Source organism: Haemorhous mexicanus, chromosome 24, assembly GCF_027477595.1.
Source record: "Haemorhous mexicanus isolate bHaeMex1 chromosome 24, bHaeMex1.pri, whole genome shotgun sequence".
NCBI lineage: Eukaryota > Metazoa > Chordata > Aves > Passeriformes > Fringillidae > Haemorhous > Haemorhous mexicanus.
Genome location: NC_082364.1, coordinates 721,922 through 739,291, shown reverse-complemented (window position 1 = coordinate 739,291; position 17,370 = coordinate 721,922). Strand labels below are relative to the sequence as shown.

The 17,370-nt window shown below is 48.3% G+C and overlaps 1 protein-coding gene across 7 annotated transcripts in view; it reads right to left on the bottom strand.

Annotated features, from left to right (window-relative positions):
* ARHGAP32 (Rho GTPase activating protein 32) overlaps positions 1–17,370 on the bottom strand; it is a 237,706-nt gene that overhangs the window by 37,751 nt on the left and 182,585 nt on the right. The window contains exon 1 of one of the 7 annotated variants that reach the window (XM_059867419.1): positions 10,140–10,241. The exons of the other annotated variants lie outside the window; for them this stretch is intronic. The gene's annotated coding sequence lies outside the window, so the exon portion shown is untranslated. Of the gene's footprint in view, positions 1–10,139; positions 10,242–17,370 lie in introns of those variants that run through there. 7 annotated transcript variants of the gene reach the window in all.

Genomic DNA, 17,370 nt, shown 5'->3' with positions numbered 1-17,370 from the left:
TGGGTGAGAGCAACGACCTGGCCCTGGCAGGAGAGGCCGGGCTCAGGTTAAATGGGAGCAGAACAATGCCCTGGAATGTCAATGCTCCTCCAGAGGCCATCGGAGCCTCCCCAACAAAGGTGCCATTGTGTACAGGATTTAAAAGCAGTTTAATTCAACAGAGGAGCTCTACTGAAGGGAACAAACTGCTGGGTACAAAGGGCTGTGCTTGGTGGAAGCCTTTGCAGCTCGGGAAGTTGTAAAGGCTCCTGCAGCAGCAGCAATCACTCTGCCCTGCTCCTCCCTCTCATCCCAGGCACGAAAGACAAGAAGCGTGTATTCCACCTGCATGAATACTGCACAAATACTGCAATCAAGTATCAGCAGAGTAACACCTTCCACAGCAGCGAAGATGCCTGGGGACACAGGTTCATCCCTTCAGTGTCACCTCTGCTGCCTAATGAAATGTGAACTGCAGAGAGCAGCTCTGAAACTGGGACTCAGCAAAGCAGAGATGGATGGGCACTGCTTCACTCAGGGGGCTCTTTAAGCAGGGAACATGAAAAACCTTGTCCCAAGATCGTGGTTATACCACACAATGCTTCAGGCTGGTTTAATCCCTTCGCACAGCTGAATATTTCTCCTTCCATTTTACCAGACATTGACATGGTTCCTCTATTGATATATGTAATAAACCTGATATATGTATATTTATATAATAAACCTGACTCCACTAACCTTAACAAATTTGTACTGATGTGAGGAAAGCAAACTTCTTCTTTTGCACAAAGTCCCCTGTAGCAGTACAACACTAAATTGATCCTCAGCACCACCTGAATACGTGAAATCCCAAAATCTCCACCAGAACCCACATCTGCATCCTCAGCAATCAAATCAAATTTATTTAACAACCACGGGAGCTTTGAGCATGACAAACTGTGACTGTGGGGGCTTTAATTAAAGCAGTGTTTGCAGTTTGATGGGGCTTTTTAATTGCATGCAATAAAGGAACAGATTGTGCTGACATGCCAAACAAAGTTAGGATGGGGTTTGGTTATATCCATCATCACAGGAAAATAAGGGCTCATTTATCACCTCCTATCGGCCCAGCTCAAGGATAATGGAGACAGTCTCATCCTGATTAGTGTGGAATTTCCAAGGTTAGCACCCTCAGGCTGCTGTGGTGACACCACTGCAGGTGAGAGATCTGAGACAGATGCTTTTACAACAGGCAAACAGAGCACCTACTAATCCAAATAAAGCAATCATTAACATGTGTTTATTCACTTGAATTATTTCACACTCTGTATAGTATGTACCTTGCTTGACTTAATGAAAAATGAGCCCATCAGAGAATAGATTTTAAGTGGAGAAGAATGTATCCAATTCTAGTCCTGAAGAAATTCTACTACTAATGCAGATCAACAAATGACTTTTGGGTGTCATGTCAGCACTAAAACCAGAAAAAACACCTGCAATGGGTGCACTTCCATGGTCCAGAGATGTACTTGGCTTGGTATTGGCATCACTGACCAGAAAAGTGAGCCGAGTTTTCAAAACATAGTAAATCTGTTCTGCCTTTAAGCCACTCAGTGCAGGTTAAAATAATTATCCTGCTTTCTGCACCATTAAGCAGACTCCCACAAACTCCCTGCCACAGAGAAGTGCTGCAGCAGCCAAGGACTCTGCGAGGGCAGGTTCAGCCACCAGAAATTCCCTTGTCCCCAGCCTGTGGAAGTGTTAGCACGGCTCCTTGGTCGCAGAGAGCCTGCTCTGGAACACTGCCTGCTCTGCAAGCCTCTCTAAGGCTGAGCCCAGCTCTGAGGGCTGTACCCACGCAGGAGTGATTCACTTGGGCTTCTGCTGCGTGCAGGAGAACAAGAGAACGGCAAGAAAATCCAAGCAGTCAACTCCCTGCTGACAGGTTATTAAGGAGAAGGAAAGCAGGTAGGTGTTTGAGAAGGATGAGCTCTGCTCCTCCTGCAGTAGCAGCAAAGGTGGGATTCCCCCCCCTCAGGCATTACTGAGGCTGGAAGCACCAGTGCATCCCAAGCGATTAACTCCTGCTGCATCCTGGTTTAGGTGAACACAGCACAGCAGATGCAGGCTCTGGACAAGCACCAAAAGCTGCCAGGAATGCTGCTGAATCCGTGTTTTCTGCTCCAAAACAGCCATCCAAGGCTTCACTGCCCCACAGGTGACAGTGGCAGCAGCAGCCAGCAGTGCTCTCCTGCTGCAGCACGAATAACTCTCTGCACCCAGAACTGGTGACTGCAGGAAAACCAGGGAATCAAGGCACAGGGTTTAGACATGAAACAAATCTACAAGTGTTACAAACCAAGCAGACATGGATAAAACAATTAACCCTTTCCTACCATTACGGTCCCTCTAATAAACCAAGAACATGATAGAGCTGATCCATTCACAGCTTGAGTCTCCTCGCAACATGTTCATAGAAATAAATTTGGGAACCAGCATTACTAATGGGAAAATTCAAATGGTTGCTATGCTTTAAGTTACCAACTGAAAGCCAAACCAAAATAAACAAAAAATCCAACATTTATCCATACTACTTTCCACCTCAGACTTATCCACTATAAAACACATTGTTTACCAAGAAATGGAGATTTTCCTAGAAGGAGCAAGGCCTGCTTTCCTCAGAATGGCAGATTTGGCTTAATATCCTGGCCTGAAGAAGCAAAGAGAAATTCTCCAGTGGAGATTGCCTGGCTGCAAAAAAACCCCAAATGAAACCCAACTCAAAAACCCCACCTGAGTCTGGACCACTTCTGAAGTTTTGCTGGCACAAATATATCAATTAGGAACATGCAAAAATCTCCCCCCCTCCCTCTGCTGTCATTACTGTGCTGGCCAAAGCCTTTACATGGTGGGGAGGAGGGGAAGGAAAAGGATTCCTTGTGCCAGGTAGTTCATTGTGGCTTTGGGAAGCTGCCCAGCACCTCTCCCAGGAACATTTACAGATCAGGCAGTTGTGTTGGTGGTGTTGTTACACCACCAGGATTTGTGGTGCAAGTGAGGCCCCAAATCCCCCTGATACTGTTAAAAGCTATTAAATAACAACCACTTCATTAAAAGCAGGGCTTCTTCACCCTCAGGACATGTTTTCTGCAGCTTTACTGGAGAGCTGTGCCAGCCATCAGCTCCCCATCAGCTTCACACTCTTGGTCAGCACAAATAGCCCCCCTGGAAGCCCACAGGGATCCATCCCTTGGGATTTGCTGAGGACTCCTAAGCCTTCCTATGAGCTCAGCCCACGGTGGCACTGCTGGGTGTCCCCACACCTTTCCCTGAGGCTGAGCTGAGCCACTGCCGTGACCTGGATTAGGAATAATCTGCTGCCCCTGATGCTCTTAGGGCAGAGCTGGGCCAGCCCAGGTGAGACAGTCCAGAACTGACCTGCTCCCCCTGGTCCTGATCCCTCCTGTGCCCCATGGACTCATTACGGATGCAGTTATTTGGGATTCACAGCACAGTCCAACAGCACCATGTGGCTCAGCCCAAACTCCACAAGTGATGTCTGGCCACAAAATCCTTCCCAAGACCACTGCAATAATTAATTAGAATTGCCCAAAGTGTTGCCAACAGAAGGAAAGGTAGGATGGCAAAGAGCACTGTCTTCTGATTCCTTGGCTTTGGATCATAGAGACCAAACAGGAAAAACTCTTTTAACAAACAAATGCAGCCTTACTGTGTCCCCAGATTTGTTCTGCTCAGCAAGAAAGCCCTGTGAGACAAAGGCTTGATAACAAAACACAACCCAGCCAACCCTGCAGCAGGACAGCATCTCCCCGCTGACTCAGCCTGCCTCTTCCCAAAGGCCAGGGGACATCCAGGAAAAGGTTACCTGGCAACAGATTCTAAACAGAATCCCAGAGTGGGTTGGGACTGAAGGGACCTTAAAGCTCATCTTGTTCCAAACTCCTGCCATGGGCAGGGACACCTCCCACTAGACCAGGTGGCACCAAGTCCCATCCAGGGCAATGGCAACTTCCTCCAGGTCACCCTCCCAAACTCCCTGCCTGTTTTCCAAGCCCTCTGCCTGTTCCCTGTAGTCTCATTAGCTTCTGCCAAGAGAAAACAAGCCCCTGCTCCACAAAGAGCACCTGTTCCATTCCCTGTTGGTAGCACTAATATTTGGGGTTTGACAAAACCCCCTTCCCAGTGTAATAGCACCACATTTACTGATGCAGAGTTAGCAAACTTGGACTCCAAGAGAATAATCTTGGAGGGTGTTTGCTGACCCACATTCCCAGCACATAGGCAGCCTGTTTGTTTCTGTTATTCCCAGTGATTTTACAGGTCACAGCACCCAGCTGGCCCCTGCTGCAAGGGGAGCCTGGTGCTCAGACCAAAGCAAAAACAACACGTGTGGCTGCAGAGCTCCAGAGCAATCCACAAACTGCACTGGCAGGCACAAAATCAAAGATGGACAAAGGTGTGGGAATGTCATAAAGAAAAGCATTACAAAACAAAAGTGAAATCCATCCTCTCTTAAAGGAGATTTACAGCAAACCAGGCAAAAATTTTTCTAGGCTATTAGTCCCTCCATAGCCATTCTCTTCTAAAATTAAACTGCTGCAGGGAGAGAAGGAGAAGCAACAGAGTCTACCGAAAAAAGAGCAGCACCAGGAATTAGGAGATGAGAAGCTGGGGTTGTTTTTGCCACACATTTCCTGTGCTCCTGATTCTGCACACTCGGGATCACACTGAAGGGTGGGAGCAGAGCGAGGCCAGCTGGGTCCCCACACAGCATCAGTTACCCCGACCCCTCCTGAAAACATCAGCCAATATACTCAATATCCATCCCCTTGCACTCAGAAAAACCCACTCTGCAGACCCACATCTCACCGAGAAGTGATGCCAAGCCAAGAACTGAGTCACATCTCCCAGTTCTCTGTCATGTTCCTTAGCAACAAGACATTTTCCTCCTTCCCTCCTGCCACAGCACATTCTATTTTGGAAGCTCATTTACACAGCCCTAAAAACCCCAAGCAGAATGTGGAACCACGCACCACCAAGCACCATCCCTTAGTCCTTGAACAGGATGCTGGGTTTGAAGAAGGACCAACCAACACAGCAATAATCACACTAATCTCTATATTGGGCTCCCTGAGCAGGCATAAAGATTTTCAAGAGATAATTTAAACTTCCACAGATATGAGAGTCTAAAAATATCTTTCTATCTCCAATAACTTTCATTAATATGTACTGACTGGTTTGCCATAAACAAGAGCAAAATAAATTGTGTTTTCTGATGCTGCAGCATTTCTCTTGTGCCAGGCTGCCATCAGTTAAGGCTGAGCTCTGAAGTGAAGAAATATGTTAAAGGTGATTAATTTCAGTGTAATTTGATAAGAACCATTCAAATTAGCGAAGACAAGAACCAGCCAAGGATAAGGACAGATTTCCAGCTACCACGAGAGCCCCACACATATGGAGAGTAAAGTAGGTCATTGATAAGAGTTGGTGCTGTTTATTTATAAAGCCTGGTAATAAGGAAGCTGCATCTCTTGCATCTGCCCAGGCTCCTGCAGCCATCCTTTGGGCAGTGTCTGTGCAATGACCTCAGCACAACTCCAGCTATTCCCCATTCCTGCCAACAGCAACCCTCAGCTCAGGTTGGCTCCTCCTGGTCAGCACAGGAACATACGGCACCAGAGATCCACCAGCCTGACAACTCAACAATTACACAATTCCTTCAGCTTCTGCTGCATCTGGCTCTGGTCACTCCTCTGCCAGAGACAGCACACTGCAAATCCAGAAGCTACCAGCATGGTGGCTACTTACATTTAACTGAAATCACATGTCTGAGGTGAAATGCACGAGGACCATTTACAGTGTGAACTGCCTAGAGAAGTTTCTTTATGGCCATGAGAAAACACAGACCTGAACCAGGAGCTAATGTACAACAGCAAAACCTCCTTCCCTGCTCTTCTTCCAAATTTTTTGAGTGCTTGTAATGGTTTAAGAATGATAACCACGAGGTTAGTCTGATGCAAAAGTCTATCACATATGTCTGATATCAAGAAATCTGTGCTGTTTTCCAGCCTTAAGACATGACTGATCTTTGCACAGAATCTAAGACCATAAGGGAGCACTAAGATGATACCTGACCTCCTGAACAAACAGACCCCAGGACATCTTCAAATTAATCCCTGAAGGACAGTCCACCTGCCCCAGGGCAGTGGTACACGGCCAGGAGATATAAATCAGTTATTTATGCAGCTGAAGGCTAACAGAGACATGAGAGAGGTTTCAAAGGTTCAAGGGCTGGCAAGGTCAATCTATTAATTCTATTAATAAGTTTAAATAGTATTTTGTAAAAAACCAACAGTGCTGACTAACAGAGTCTCAGTGATGATGCAGCAGGGACAGGCTGGGACAGGTGACTGGGGGAGGAAATAACGATGGATGGGGCTGTAGTGCAAAGGAAACCAGTTATTAGAGGCTCAATCTGGAAAAGGAGTGGGAGCTGAAAACAAACTGATAAGAGATTTAGCACACGTGGCAGTGGGGTCAGCAGCTCAGGTGACACAAAGAGGTCACAGGGCCTGCACAAAAATGGGAGACGAGGGGAGCAAACTGGGAAACATGGAGCTAGGAGAAAAATATCCAGACACTTGAAATATCTTTTTTCTCTTTCATTCTAGCTAAATCTCTGTTCTAGCAGAGCTTAATGCAGTCCATTTGCTTATCTCGCCTACCCTGGAGACTGAGGATCCTTTAGAAAGGCTGCTCTGACTCAGGTAACCATCACAGGCAGAACTGAACACCAGATCTGCCCATCAGGAAGATGGTGTCAGCCTCCTACCCACATTCACTTTGGCATGTCAGGATTGTTTGACTTCGCATGCCCAAGCTCACACCACACCCAAAGATTTGAGATCTGATACCAAAATGTGCAACCCTACAATCCCACTGAAGAGGATGTGACACTGTAACCTGAGGGTATCTCTAATACACAATTTGCATGGTTTGAAAAGAAACCCAATTTCAGAATGACCCCGAAGGTTGTGTTGCATGGCCCAAGAACTGTGGTTTTAGTTAAAAAAATTTCTGGAACCTCAGCTGGGGCAGCAGCATTCAGGGTAAGGTCATGAACACCAACAACCAGCACCCTGTGCTGGATAACTGCAGACACTTGCAGCTCAGGGAGAAATGGAAGAACATTCAAGAGGCAAGATGTCACTTTGGCATTAGGTGACAACAGAGCAGGGCCATCTCTGTCAGAAGCTTCTCCAACTCACCAGTCATCATCAACAGGAATGTGATCCACAGAGAGACAGTGATGGCAATGCCACACATTCCCTGCTGGAGCTGACTGGAGCTGCTAGCTATCCATACAGATGGAACTGCCTAATGGACAACCTCAACCTCCCTGTAGGACAATCTAAACCAAACATTTTTTCTCCTGGCTTCAGTGGCCACAGCCTCAGAGAAAATAAGAGGTGACTGTTCCCAAACTCACACTCACTTGAAGGCAAAACACCTTTGCTCTGCCTAGTTCACAGCCCAGCTGTGCTCCATGCAGCTCCTTCCCTAATTAAAACGCGTCCCAACAGCCCCATGGAGCTGAAGCTCGGCTGAGCCTCACCCATGCAATTCCTGCAAGTGGCTGCAGCACTGCAGGAGATCTTCCAAAAACCTGACAGTAACCCAGGCTGACCCTGCATCACACCAAGTGCTCTAGACACAGGCAGGCAGCCCGGAGACTTCCCAGGCCATTCCAACATGAGTGTGGCATCATCCAGGCCGGGATCACCGCAGTGACGGCGGCACCGCGCTCCTCCAGCCCATTCCAGTGGGAGGGGGTGAGCCATGGAAAAGGATCTGACAGGAATCAACAAACAACACAAGTGGAATAATGAGGAGCTTGGCAGATGGAGCCCAATCCCACAGCGAGAGGGTGTTTGCTCTTATGCAAGGCCTTGGAAGGCACGGGGAAGGAACAAACCGTTTTGAGTCCACGCAGAAGGGCCATGAGCGATCCCTCTGGGAACAGGAGGAGGCCTGGGTCAGGGCACACTGCCTCGCTGCTCCTGATGCCCATGGCACAGCCTTTGCCTTGGGTACAGACTGTCCTGAGGTATGTGGTACTCTCAGTGTGACAGGCAACATCCCTGCTGCTCTCCCAGCCCCTTCCTAAAGGCTGCCTCTCTCATTTCCACTCGCCTGGGGGCAAGTGTTTGCAGCCCAGACCAGTTACTTCCAAACTGCAGTGACCTACCCTCCCCAGATGCTCTGGTTCTTCTGCTTTCAGCCCTGACTTCCTAAACTGTTCATACTTTCGCTATTAACCCCTGAGATGATTCTGCCTTTGGAAGTTAAGTTTCCACTCACCTGGAGTGGAAACAGAAAGAATACTGAAGACCATAACCACAATCTTCATTCACATTACAGTTACTTTATACAGCACAAGAAGGATGCAACAGCTAAAAGAGGATAAAAATTACATTTTCACATACATCCTCCTTACACAGCTAAAGAAGTGTAAAAAACTTCACTGAAAGTGCAAATTGGACCTAAAAGTTTGAGGATTTGAGGTGAATTCAATCTGCTTTTTAAGAGTTAGGAATGCAGACAATGTATTGTTTTGCCTGCTTTATATTCTTTTCCTTTCACTTCCCAGCGCAGGGCTTTGATTTCAAATGAGCCTCTTTTATCATGCCTGTGTGGTACCCAGAACAAAGGAGGCCAGGGAAGAGTGGAAAGGGAAGGCCTCCTGTCTTCTCTGTCACAAATAATCAGATCCTGGAAGGCATTTAGTCCTTAAAATGGGCCCTGGCTTTTAGGAGTTTTTCTGAACAAATACGAACAGACGAGCCATGGCTACTTGCAAAGTGTCTACTGTGATCACAGTAACGTCTCTCCCTGGGAATTTTATTTTCCAGAGTGTGCATTCCCTGCCCCAGGGCTCTAGCAAACAATGGCCTGGCAGTTTTAATAGGAAGCCCCTTTCTCCCAACCAACAGCATCAATAATATTAATGCTTAGGGATGTGCCAGTCTGGGAAGGGAGGGAAGACAAAAGGATAAAGTGATATGCAAAAATCTATTGAAATTTAAATTGTAGACATTCCCCTCTGTCAGCTGCCTCTTTGAGAGGGAGGTATAAATCTGAGAGGGAGGCACTGAACTCCAGCCCTGCAGCCGCAGGATCACGGCTGGGGTGGAGGGGGTGTGGACGCTGGAATTCCTTCTCTGCTGGGATCTGGGTGGGAATCCTCACACAAATCATCCCGGACATGAAAGAGGCTCCCTTTAACAGCTCCGGTTTGCTACACACCCATGACCCGAAAACAAATCCAATAAAACAATTTACAACTACAGACCCAGAGTGGAGCAAGGTGGAACAGAAACCTCAAGGTAGAGATTAGTTAGAGGGAAACAAAAGTAAAACAATTAACAAGGAGGGGGAGAGGGGTAAGTATGTAAATTTAATGGGTATCTGGTCATCAAGCCAGGGAACTTGCCCAAGGGCATGGATCCTCAGGATCCTTTCCCACTGCAGAAGCACAGGTCTGTAACCAGCAGCCGAGAATGAGAAAGAAATTACTGACACCAGGTAGATTTTCATCTAGCTGAAAACATGATCCCAGGCAGGGAGGCATCTAAGCACCCCAACGGCATCACATCCGTGCAGGACCAGCTCTGCTCCAGGCAGTGTCCTGGGCAGAACAGCCCAGCACAGCCTGGCACCCCTGGGCCCAACTAGGGGGTGTTTAGTACCATCAAACCATGGAATGGTTTGGCTTGGAAGTGACTTTAATGCCCATCCAGAGCCACCCTTGCCATGGGCAGGGACACCTTCCACTGTCCCAGGCTGCTCCAAGCCCTGTCCAACCCCTGGCCTTGGGCACTGCCAGGGATCCAGGGGCAGCCACAGCTGCTCTGGGCACCCTGTGCCAGGGCCTGCCCACGCTCACAGGGAGGAATTTCTTCCCAATATACAATGTAAAGTATGTACCAAGAGCCTCTTTCCCGCAATATCACCACCGGGAAAGAAGAATCCTCTTCCAAAGCCACTCATTCCCCACACACACATTAAGTAAGTGGCAAGTTACTAAGCAACAAGTGGCGCAGACATCTCGGCCCCCTCTCCGAGCCCCGGCCGGGTAACCCGGTGTATCGCTGCCTCACCTGGCCCTGCTCCCGGCCGGGTCCCCGCGCCCTCTCCGCGCCGGGCTGGCTCAGCTCCGCCGGGATCCGCGGGATGTACCGGGCGGGCACTCGCAGCCTCTGCGGCTCTGCCAAGCCCCTCCCCGGCTCCTCCTCCGCAGGTGCCTCCTTCCTTCCTTCTCTCCTCCCTTCCTCGCTCTGTCCCTCCCTCCGTCCCCGGCTCTCGGAGCCGCCCCGGCGCTGCCCCCGGACCCTCGTGTCCCTCCTGCCGCCCCTCCCGGGGCCAGGCAAAGGGCACGGGGTGGGCAGGGAAGGATAGGGAGCCGCACACAGCTGCTCGTCTGTGTAAGGTCTAAAATATAAATGTAAAACAACACCAGGTATAAAAATCTAGAAGGGTGTTGCTGAGAAGATGAATCAGACTGTGCTCGTTGGTGCCCATCAATAGGACAAGAGGAACGGGCAGTTCCAGCTGAACGCGAGGGGAAATTTCCCTGTGCAGTCACCAAGCACTGAACAGATTGTCCAGAAGAGCGTGTGGAGTGTCCCTCACTGGAGATACTCCAGAACCATGGACACAATCCTGTGCCCTGCCCGTGCTCCGGGATGGCCCTGCTGAGGGCCCTTCCAGCGTGACTCATCCTGGGATTTTGTGAAGGTCTGACTGCTAGCTTTGCCCCATGTAACCCATGGCTGCTCCAGAATCTCCACCATGGGGACGGGCCCGTGCCATCCCCTCAGCCTGTGAGCACCTCCAGGAAAACACACGGGCTTGGAAAGCTGCACTCACCTTTATCCACTTTCTCTTTCCTTGCTCCTTCATGCCACAAAAATTACAGAGGACAGTGTGGTGAGGGCCATAGCCCAATCCCACCAGGACTGTGGAGCTCAGGGGCACATCGGTGCCACCATCCCTCTCCCTCAGTCACTGCTCCTGCTGCAAATCCCCGAGGCCACACTGAAGATCTGTCTCAGCATGCCCAGAAGGAAGGGAGACACACGGGCCGGCCTGAGTGCTCTGGTGGAAGCACGTCCCAGCTTGCAGTTGTGACACAGGCTGGGCCCCACAGCCCAGGGACCTCACCTCGCACCCACCACGTCCCTGATAATGTAATCACAGAACAGTGTCCCCTCCCAGTCCGAGGGACTAGCTGGCATTGAGCTGAATCTATGATCAGATCACTGAAAACAAACCCAATTAAAAACTCTTCGGGAGTTCTGCTGTTTGAAAGCAAAGCCAAATCATGGGATCATTTCCCAGTGACCCAGCTGCAGCCAGGCTCCAGCCCAGGGCAGAGCACAGAGACCCTGGGACTTGACCTGACTCCAGCACTGCCATCCCTGCCCAGCCTCAGCCAGCACCTGGAGCAGGAACAAGAGCCAGGAAGGCAGGAAGCCCCAGCCAAGCTTTTTCCTAGTGCCAGTGAGGTTTGTGGGATTAGTTCTGCCGTTGTGCTGTCTGATCTCAAGCTCCCCCATTAACACCAGGTCATCAATCCCAGCAATTGCTGTCACCCACTTTAAAATGTGGACTTGCCAGCTAAAGGTGGGCAGCCTCAGGGTCAGAAGGATTAAGGAGGAATTTGCCTCTCTATCTGCAGATATCTTGATGAGCAGGAGGGGAAAACTCATTTCTTTGGGTGCTCACGCTTTCTCCTCTGTGCTATTTTCAAAATCATTTGCTGACTCACATCTCCCAATGATTCTGTTCTCCAGCTTCTCTGTACACTTGGTATTCCCTGCTGGACTTGTTTGGCCTGGACAATGAGCACACTATCACACCAGGTTTACCTCAGCAGCCAAGCACAACTCCTAAATCCACTTCTCTCTGAATAATTCCAAGTGCAAACCCTTCTCCCTGGTACCAACTCACCATTCTGAGAACGTTCTTCCTACCAAACCCATTGATTAAGGCTGGGAAAACCCCAACACAGATGAATACAGCAGAAGCAATACTATTCCAAATTAACATGCAAAATGCACATACAATTCCAAGCAGCATCTAGGACTTCAGAGCAGTAATGCTGAGCTGTCCAAAGCTGCCAGGATGTGTTGTATGCTCCCTATATTTTTTTTTTCCTTTTTACTGTAGGCCAGGCTTGGCTAGGAAGACTCCTTCAAGGCTGGTGACTCGTCCATTCACACACTTTGCTGGTGCCCAATTTCAAACTAAGACCAGGAGTTGCCCAATCCTATTTTTGCTAATCAGAGCGGGAATGTAACAGCTGCATCCTCAATAACACAGAGCTCCCTCAGCTTCCGGCTTGGGTTTTACCTTTCAAATTAATGCTCTGAGGAGGTATTTTACTACCTGGTGCACAATGACACACCTCTTCCCCATCTGCACTTTGTTTCCTGTAAAGGAAAATCTTTAATCCTTCTTAGAAACTGCTTTTCTTTTAGGAATGAAATCTGAGCAACCACGATGTGACTCCTCTGCACCTGGGACCTTCTGCACCTGCACAGGGGTCTCTGCTCTCCACTGCACTGAACAGCACTGCAATGTCTTTTGCTGCTTCTGAATATTTGATTGAAAATAATAAAATATAATCACATTTATTTGTCTCATTTTCTGTTCTAATTTCTTTTGCCAGACAGTTTTAAGCATTTTTTCTTTTTTTAAATTAAGCAAGTGAAAGAGCTGCCCTCCCCACTCCTAAGGAGTTTCTCTGCTTGCCATGGAGCAGAGGAAGCAGATGATGAGTATCTTTTAAACCCAGCTAAGAAGCCCAAGCACTTGAAATCACAGAAAAAAGGGTCCATCCATGTGCCTGTCACAAATTCAATCCTGAAATTCACCCTATCCTCTGAAAGTTATTTCAGACAGAAGATCTGGGAAGGCAAAGCAACCCAGAGAATGTTATTAGTGCAGCCTGTAGCTTCTTCTGCTTTCCGGTTTTGCAAATGTAACCACTGAAGGAGGTTCAAGCCATCACTCGAGTTGGACAGTCGGGATTTTCCAATGCTGCTTCATCCTCAGCTGGATTTATCCTGCAGTCAGCTGCTCCCAACACACACAGAGAACAGAAATAAACAAAAACCCTTTTAAAAATAAGGGGTGCTACTGAGAAATTATAGATTAAAGTAGAGTGGGGAGCTAAAAAAAAACCCAATAGAACAGCACATCATGACATGGAATGCTTTAAAATGATTGGATTTGATTCAGAGCTGTCAGCAACCAGGTCTGACATGCAGGTATCTCATGTCATAGAGTACTGAATCATCAAATCACAGAATGGGTTGGAAGGGACCCTAAAGCCCATTCAGTCCCACCCCTGCCATGGGCAGGGACACCTTCCACTATCCTAGGGTGCTCCAAGCCCTGTCCAACCTGGCCTTGGATGCTTCCAGACAGCCACAGCTTCTCTGGGCACAGTGGTACCATGTGGTGACCAAGGTTTTGGTGGGTGGAGCCACAGTCTGCCATGGCTTGCAAGAAAAATATTCCAACTATTCCATTTATGAAGTCTTTGTGCACAGAGGGGTGGTGGTGCAGATGCTCAGCTTTTGTGAGCTTCCCAGGACCAGTTTTTATGGGAGAGCTGAGCTATGCACTGGCGACCCTTAATAAATCCATAGGCCAGGAAGAGATCAGAGCTTTGTGACATCGTTTATGGTTAAAAGCGCCTGAAGTATTTTCAAGCCACAGTCTGGCTCCCTCACTAATTTACAGAATTATTCAGGAGAAAAGAAGAAGAAAAGCAGAGCAGAACACACTGCCTCTTGCCATTATTTCAGAGCTTTTAGCATTAACTGCAGAGTTTTGCTAAGCCAACTATGACTACAGTTAAGTCCCATTTTGACAGAGCTTGTGAGAAAGGAAAAAACCAACTTGTTTAAAAATAACATCCCCCCCAACCTGAGCAAGTGGAGAGCAGGCAGAGTGAGAAAGCAGCACAGAAAAAGTGAAAAGGGAAGTGGCCTACAAAAGCACATTGGTGCCTCCAACACCCTGCACTCGGCCAAGTTTCCCTGCTCTGCTTCACACTACTTAGCCTCTTCTGTGGGATCCAGCCTTTCAAACCCCAGGAATGTTTTCGTAACAAACATCAACACAGCTCTTTGTTACCTGCACAGAACACAGAAGAATGTCATTATTCATGAACTGATGTGTACAGACTGCACAGATCCACACACCATGCTTGTTCCTTTCCTTTTCCAATTAAAATTCCCCAGGAAACATGGTCAAGGCTCACCACAAAATTATCTGTCAAAGTGTGAGATACCTGAAGCTGCTGTTTTTGGGCTCAGCTTCTTCCCAAAGCCTCAGTGACCACACTCAAGGAGAAACTGCCTGATAGGGAACACAGGAACATGAATCTGGCTCTTCCCTCTACCTGTGTTCCAGGCATTTCCCCATGCCTGGAGGCTGATTTCCAGCACTGTAATTACACCAGTAGTGCCTCCCAGTGGGGATGTAGGATATGCTGGCATACAGCAGAGGATGCTCCTCAACTGGCAGAGGAGCATCCTCTGGGGAGCTCCCCTAAGCTGCTAAAGGGCTCCTAGGCCAGGAGCCCGGACCCTGGCAGGGTGTTGGGGTGGGCAGGGAGGGGGTTTTTTGTGCCAGCTCTGTGTGGGATCTTTTCCATACTTCAGGAGACTCAGCTATGCCAGGAAAAAACCTGAATGCAAACTTGGGGGCTGGACACAGAGGCTCATTCACTGACACCTCCACCTTTGCCTCACTGAGATTGTTCAGAGAAGGCAGAAGGTCCCTGGAGCATCCCCAGGCTCAGCCTGCACCTGGTGGTCCCACAAGACAACAGTGGTGTTCACCAACTGTCCTGGGACCACTGGCTTTGCACTCATGGCACTGTCTGAGGGGACACAAGATCCACTCCCTCGGGGCTGGGAGGGCTCCAGAAGGGCTTTCATAGATTAGAAAACTGTGAGTTCAGCTAAGAGAGAAAAGAAGAGATGAGTGAAGCAGGAGGACCAAAGGGTACCTTCCTACTGCTCCTGGATTCCTGAGTCTGCAGGTCCCTTTTGTTTCAGGCCAGCTTCTCTCCAAAGGATGGATCTCCTGCCCTGCCCCAGCTTCCCCTGTGCCCTGCAGACATAACACTCATCCCCAAATCCTGCTCTTCCACTCTAGGCTTTCAAATCCAAGCCTCTTGAAGAAAATGTCAACCAATTCACTCAGAACTCCCTGAGAACCACCCAGACAGTTTCCATAGCACCCAGGAAATGTCACAGAAACATGGGATTTGTTCTCACTGCAAATACTTCATAAACATCACCTAAAACTGAGTGTGGGGGCAAGGAACAGCCAGGGCTGTTCCTAAAGCACTGCCAAAGTGCACTTCGGGCTCTCACTGCCATTGTCAGAAACATCTGCACTGTTAAAGGATTAAAGGATTAAGGAGAAAGGAGAAATACATTAACTCCCTAATGCTCTGCATCCTTAGGAACTTTGTGAAATACAATTCCTGCTCTTCTCTCACTTAGGAGTTAGCCAAGGTTTAGAGATTTTGTTTAGGAAGTGTTTCAGGTTTGCCACTGAAGGCAAAAGCAAGTTACAAATAAAAACATGTCCCCATAGGCAGAGGGTGTAGAAAGAATATTTGACACTTTTTAACTTTAAAACCCACTCCTTGTAAATCTACTACTTGTCCCATTTTGGTGAAGAACTCCCCAAACTGCAATTCCCTGCCATCCTGTGTGACTGCAACTCTTACCATGGTACACTATGGAGAACCCTCAGGTGGATTTCCACGCAGGTCTAGAGGAACACTCAGGCCCTGCCCCCTTGCAAAAGGGCAATGGGACAGTTAGAAGATCGTTCACAGCTTCAGCCCACAGCTGGGAATGCTGTGCTTCCTTGGAATGCCAAGAGCATCCTATGCCTTTTGGGGAAAGAGAGAATGCAGCAGTAGCCCCAGATCCAGAGCCCTGCTGGTTCCTTCTCATAAGCTACTGCTGGAACACCAGAACAACACAGGTGGTGCTGCCTGGCTGGCTGAAGCACAGCAGGACTTTCTCCAAATCCAGTCCTCCAGAGAGGGCTGTGAGCAACTCTCATGCCAGGCAGGACAGAGCTGCTGCTGCTGCTGCTGCTTTTGGGATGCTCCTATATCCCATTCCTGCCTGCCCAGGGAACACTGAATTTTTGCCATGTCTGCTCCCAGCACACAGGCTCGGGAAGCTGTTCCCTCCAACTCCTACTTTTCCAACAGAATCTCAGATTTTATGGTGCAAAATTCATAGAGGACCAGATGAATCCTGTATTTAGCAGCACTTCCACAGATCAGCCCACAGCTCTCATCCCTTTCTGCCAAAAAATGGGAAGGAACAAAAGACAAATCACTTAAAACAAGGGAGGGATAGCAAAGAGAAAGAGAAATTAAATTAAAAAAACAGGAAAATGCTGCTGCAGTTTTGGTCTGTAGCACAGGCCTAAAAGTTAAAGCCCTAAAAGGACTAAACAGTCTTATAGTCCTGAGCAGTTCCTGCAATAAATCCCCTTCTCCTGAAACCAGGTAATTACTGGAGCAATTCAGGGTAAATAAGCACTTTCCAGAGCTCACTGCACTGAAATCCAGCAAAACAACACAATTATTGAAGGTGAAGGTTGACATTCCTAATGTATCCAAGATCCACACTACCAGCAAAATTATATTTTTTTAAACCAAGCTTTCAGCACTTCTGATGGGAGTGAAATAAAGCCCTAAAGCCTAGTTTAAAATAAATCCTCCTCTGATGACTGGAGAAGGAACATGGGCATCCTGACAAGGACTGCAGCAGAAGCAGAGCTTTACACCTAAACCACAAGAAGATTTGCAATCAGTTCAAATACAATTAGAAGAGCGGTCTGGCACTTACCAAGCACTTCAGTCACCAAATTGCACCAGCACTGGCTCCTTCATAAACTGAAATGTTCTACCAGTGGTGTTGGGTATCAGGAAAGGTTCCTCCTCTGCCCAGAATGGTCACAGCCCTGAGGTTGCCAGAGCTCCAGGTGTGTTTGGAGAACGCTCTCAGGCACAAGGTGGGATTGCTGGGGTGTCTGTGCAGGGCCAGGAGTGGAACTGGATGATCCTTGTGGGTCCAACTCAGGGAAATCCATGATTTCGTGGTTTTGTGGATAGCAGGACTCAAATGAGCTCTGACTGGCTGTCTTTATCAGCACTGCTTTGATATAAAATATCCAATAATAACCTGTTCACCTTGGGATGACATCTAGGAAGGTACAGTGCAACCCCAATCCCAAGGGATCAGGTGAAACAGAGGGACACAGGGGACAACACTG